Source organism: Aegilops tauschii, chromosome 3 (assembly GCF_002575655.3).
Source record: "Aegilops tauschii subsp. strangulata cultivar AL8/78 chromosome 3, Aet v6.0, whole genome shotgun sequence".
Classification (NCBI taxonomy): domain Eukaryota; kingdom Viridiplantae; phylum Streptophyta; class Magnoliopsida; order Poales; family Poaceae; genus Aegilops; species Aegilops tauschii.
In genome coordinates this window covers 236,444,992-236,450,980 of record NC_053037.3, presented here as the reverse complement: position 1 = coordinate 236,450,980, position 5,989 = coordinate 236,444,992, and positions in this window count along the sequence as shown.

The window sequence follows — 5,989 nt, the reverse complement described above, 5'->3', positions numbered from 1 at the left end:
GTCATCCGGCCCACAGCGTAACCCTTGTGTCCTTCGAAGCTGCCCTCCAAGAACTTGAAACCATCGTGCGATAGCCCCACGGTGGGCGCCAACTGTCGTGGTTTTGTCACGGCAGATGTCCTAGAGAAAGGACTTAGTCGTGGAGCCATCGCTATGGGTTAACTTAAAGGGGTTAAAGCGGACAAGGCACGCAAGAGAGTTTTATACTAGTTCATCCCCTTCGATGAAGGTAAAAGCCTACGTCTAGTTGTGATGGAATTGATGGGGTTTCGATGACCAGGGAGCGAATACGCTTTGCCTGGGTCTCGAGTTGTTGTTTGTTGTTCCTGAACCGCCGCCGGGTCGTCCCCTTATATACATGGGTTGATGCCCGTCGGTTTACAGACTCCGAGGCCGGCTCATAATCGTGTCCGGCTCAGTCTCTGCTACAGATATCTTACAACACAAGTTTACATCTCAATGCTGGTTTGTGTCTACATGCCTTAAACCGGCTTTGGGCCCTGGGCCTCCATGAAGCGTCATCGTCTGTCTTCATGGGCTTCAGATACAGATGAACTACTTATGAAGTTAACCCGGCCTCTCCTGGCCGGTTTACACCCAGTGGTAATATCCCCAACATATGGTATACTATTACTATGACTGTAACACGTTTTGTTGTTTCTTGACTTGTTTCAATAAGAATTTCAGTGCTTGAATCGGAACCCTATAAGATTTCACCTTGCTCCAATTACTCAATAAGAACTCTTGGTATTCTCCATGGTGTTGGCTCCCAACTTCCTTTAATCAGCATCTGAGTCTTCACAAGATCATTAAATATTTATGTCTCACATGTTCTTCATCGGCCAATTTTTCATATTAGGAGTTCAGATAAACTTCAATATGCTCAAAGTAATACACCCTACTTGGCATAGCAAACCATATTAACCTATTTTGAATGAAAACCATCTTTGATAAACTGAAGATGTACAGAGAGATCGCCCAATCTGGAAAAGAGAAGATGGATGCCAGGTCGGTCAGTCATGTGATATCTGCAGCTGAGATACTGAGAAGTTTGTGTAAATCCTTCAGGCTTGGTCTTAAATATTAACTTCTTACACGCGCGCTATGTCTAATATCTTCTAGCATTCCCTATAGATTTTATGTTGATCTAAATATTTTACTAAACTGATGTGTACAATTGAATACGGAGTTCCTAAGGGTCCTATAGCTCGGAGAGGCTAATATCCCATTTTGTCAAGATTTAGACTTCTTGTACTAAAGTTTCCTCTATTAGTTTTGTACTAAAAAATTTCCTAGTATATAAATAAATGTCTAAATTGTTAGCATGTATCCCTGTACCTAATTAAGGCACATCCAAGTTTGGCCTAGTGTGAATCATTTTCTTTCAGCATAATGTACATTTGAATTGTTGAAGCTTTGTATCTATTTGTATTTTTTGGAGAACTGCATGTCTTTGTTTAAAACCAGAGGATGTGTTGTATGTCAGAACATGTTTATTTAAAGGAAGTACCTAATTTCGTACATTAGTATGCTTGCTTTAAGGTTTACGTTAATTCAATTGACATATAGTAGATTTGTTCATAAGAAATCAAGGATCAAAAGTGTTTGTGAGATGTAGGCTATTACTCTACTTTCAGTACAAATCTACTAATGCCATGGCCTTCAACCTATGTATGTTGCTCCTCCTTTACATTTGTCTGCCCTACTAACCTCATTTTCTCTACAGTAAGTAACTCATCTCATTTCTTTGTTTTTTGTAGATTTCCAAGATAAACGAAAGATGCATGACTCGGATGTTGATTGCAAAGACGGGAATGGGACTACTACTAGTACTAGATCCTTAGAATGTCATTTCTAGGACAATGTTTCAAACATTATAGTTGGTTGGAAGGTCGAGAATTTGGCGACTACTAGATAGTTTCACATCTTGTAATCTTTGAATCGTGTTCTTTGTAATGCAACATAGTTGATTTTAATATATGAGACCTTCCTGTTTATTATATTGTGACTCCTATGCTCTTTATATTGACCTAATATTTCTAGATGGCAATGTGTAAAATATCATCCAACATTCATGCTTTGTAGAGAAGCCTCTAGTTATTGCAATGTTATGTTATATAATTGTGCAGGGTAGCCACCAACGCATATGAAGTGTTGTTAAGCTTTAATTCTTTCTGTTGTTACCTTAGAACGCTTCTTTATGTTGTTTACCAACGCATGTATATATGTTGTTGTAGACCCTAGCAACGCCACCAACGACAACGCATAGTAATCCATTGGTGTAGAACTTAGCAACGCATATGTGGACATAGGACAACACATCAATGCGTTGCTGAAGGGGGGTTCCTGTTGTAGTGAGCGTAATGGTGTGTTCGAACGTCGTAACCGTACTTTATTAGATATGGTGCGATCTATGATGTCTCTTACTGATTTACCACTATTGTTTTGGGGTTATGCTTTAGAGACGGCTGCATTCACGTTAAATAGGACACCATCTAAATCCGTTGAGACGACACCATATGAACTGGGGTTTGGCAAGAAACCCAAGCTGTCGTTTCTTAAAGTTTGGGGCTGCGATGCTTATGTGAAAAAGCTTCAACCTGATAAGCTCAAACCCAAATCAGAAAAATGTGTGTTCATAGGATACCCAAAGGAGACTGTTTGGTACGCCTTCTATCACAGCTCTAAAGGCAAGATAGTCGTTGCAAAGAATGGATCCTTTCTAGAGAAGGAGTTTCTCTCAAAAGAAGCGAGTGGGAGGAAAGTAGAACTTGATGAGGTAATTGTACCTTCTCCGGAATTGGAAAGTAGTACATCACAGAAATTAGTTCCAGTGATTCCTACACCAATCAGTGAGGAAGCTAATGATGATGATCATGAAACTTCAGATCAAGTTACTACCGAACCTCGTAGGTCAACCAGAGTACGATCCGCACCAGAGTGGTACGGTAATCCTGTTCTGGAGGTCATGTAACTTGACCATGACGAACCTACGAACTATGAGGAAGCGATGATGAGCCCAGATTCCGCGAAATGGCTTGAGGCCATGAAATCTTAGATGGGATCCATGTATGAGAACAAAATATGGACTTTGGTTGACTAGCCCGATGATCGGCAAGCCATAGAGAATAAATAGATCTTCAAGAAGAAGACTGACGCTGACAGTAATGTTACTGTCTACAAAGCTCGACTTGTTGCGAAAGGTTTTCGACAAGTTCAAGGAGTTGACTATGATGAGACCTTCTCACCCATAGCGACGCTTAAGTTTGTCCGAATCATGTTAGCAATTGTCGCATTTTATGATTATGAAATTTAGCAATTGGATGGCAAAACTGCATTCCTTAATGGATATCTTAAAGAAGAGTTGTATACGATGCAACCAGAAGGTTTTGTCGATCCTAAAGGTGCTAACAAAGTGTGCAAGGTCCAGCGATCCATCTATGGACTGGTGCAAGCCTCTCAGAGTTGGAATATACACTTTCATAGTGTGATCAAAGCATATGGTTTTATACAGACTTTTGGAGAAGCCTGTATTTACAAGAAAGTGAGTGGGAGCTATGTAGCATTTCCAATATTATATGTGGATGACATATTGTTGATTGGAAATAATATATAATTTCTGGATAGCATAAAGGGATACTTGAATAAGAATTTTTCTATGAAAGACCTCAGTGAAGCTGCTTATATATTGGGCATCAAGATCTATAGAGATAGATCAAGATGCTTAATTGGACTTTCACAAAGCACATACCTTGATAAAGTTTTGAAGAAGTTCAAAATGGATCAGTCAAAGTAAGGGTTCTTGTCTGTGTTACAAGGTGTGAAGTTGAGTCAGACTCAATGCTCGACCACCGCAGAAGATAGAGAGAAAATGAAAGTCATTCCCTATGCCTCAGCCATAAGTTCTATCATGTATGCAATGCTGTGTACCAGACCTGATGTGTGCCTTGCTATTAGTTTAGCAGGGAGGTACCAAAGTAATCCAGGAGTGGATCACTAGATAGAGGTCAAGAACATCCTGAAATACCTGAAAAGGACTAAGGATATGTTTCTCGTTTATGGAGGTGACAAAGAGCTCGTCGTAAATGGTTACGTCGATGCAAGCTTTGACATTGATCTGGATGACTCTAAGTAACAGACCGGATACATATTTATATTGAATGGTGGAGCTGTCAGTTGGTGCAGTTCCAAATAGAGCGTCGTGGCGGGATCTACGTGTGAAGCGGAGTACATAGCTGCTTCGGAAGCAGCAAATGAAGGAGTCTGGATGAAGGAGTTCATATCCGATCTAGGTGTAATACCTAGTGCATCGGGTCCAATGAAAATATTTTGTGACAATACTGGAGCAATAGCCTTGGCGAAGGAATCCAGATTTCACAAGAGAACCAAACACATCAAGAGACGCTTCAATTCCATCCGCGATCAAGTCAAGGAGGGAGACATAGAGATTTGCAAAATACATACAGATCTGAATGTTGCAGACCCATTGACTAAGCCTCTTCCACGAGCAAAATATGATCAGCACCAAGACTCCATGGGTGTTAGAATCATTACTATGTAATCTAGATTATTGACTCTAGTGCAAGTGGGAGACTGAAGGAAATATGCCTTAGAGGCAATAATAAAGTTGTTATTTATATTTCCTTATATCATGATACATGTTTATTATTCATGCTAGAAATGTATTAACCGGAAACTTAGTACATGTGTGAATACATAGACAAACAGAGTGTTCCTAGTAAGCCTCTACTTGACTAGCTCGTTAATCAAAGATGGTTAAGTTTCCTAAATAGACATGTGTTGTCATTTGATGAATGGGATCACATCATTATAGAATGATGTGATGGACAAGACCCATCCGTTAGCTTAGCATAATGATCGTTTAGTAATATTGCTATTGCTTTCTTCATGACTTATACATATTCCTCTGACTATGAGATTATGCAACTCCCGAATATAGGAGGAACACTTTGTGTGCTATCAAACGTCACAACATAACTGGGTGATTATAAAGATGCTCTATAGGTGTCTCCGAAGGTGTTTGTTGAGTTGGCATTGATCGAGATTAGGATTTGTCACTCAATGTATTGAGAGGTATCTCTGGGCCCTCTCTGTAATGCACATCACTATAAGCCTTGCAAGCAATGTAACTAATGAGTTAGTTACAGGATGATGCATTACGGAACGAGTAAAGACACTTGCCGGTAACGAGATTGAACTAGGTAGGATGATACCGACGATCGAATCTCGGGCAAGTAACATACCGATGACAAAGGGAATGATGTATGTTGTTATGCGGTTTGACCGATAAAGATCTTCGTAGAATATGTAGGAGCCAATATGAGCATCCAGGTTCCTCAATTGGTTATTGACCGGAGATGTGTCTCAGTCATGTCTACATAGTTCTCGAACCCGTAGGGTCCGCACGCTTAACGTTCGATGATGATTTGTATTATGAGTTATGTGTTTTAGTGACCGAAGTTTGTTCGGAGTCCCAGATAAGATCACGGTCATGATGAGGATTCTCGAAATGGTCGAGAAGTAAAGATTGATATATTGGACAAAGGTATTCGGACACCGGAAAGGTTTCGGGACGTTTCGGATATTTATCTGGGATCGAGGGGTTACCGGAACCCCCGGGGGAAGTTATGGGCCTAGATGGGCCATAAGGGAGTATGAGAGGGCAGCCCACAGGGTGGCACATGCCCCCCAAGGGCAGTCCAAATTGGACTAGGGGGAGGGGGCACGGCCCCCTCTTTCCTCTTCCTCTCCCGCTCCTTCACTCCTTCACTCCTTTCCCCTCTTGGAATAGGTAAGGGAGTCCAACTAGGATTGGGAATCCTAGTTGGACTCCCCCTTGGCGCGCCCCCTCATGGCCGCTGGCCTCCTCCCTCTCCTCCTTTATATACGTGGCCAGGGGGCACCCCAAAGGCACAACGGATAATCTCTTAGCCGCGTGCGGTGCCCCCCTCCACAATTTAACACCTCG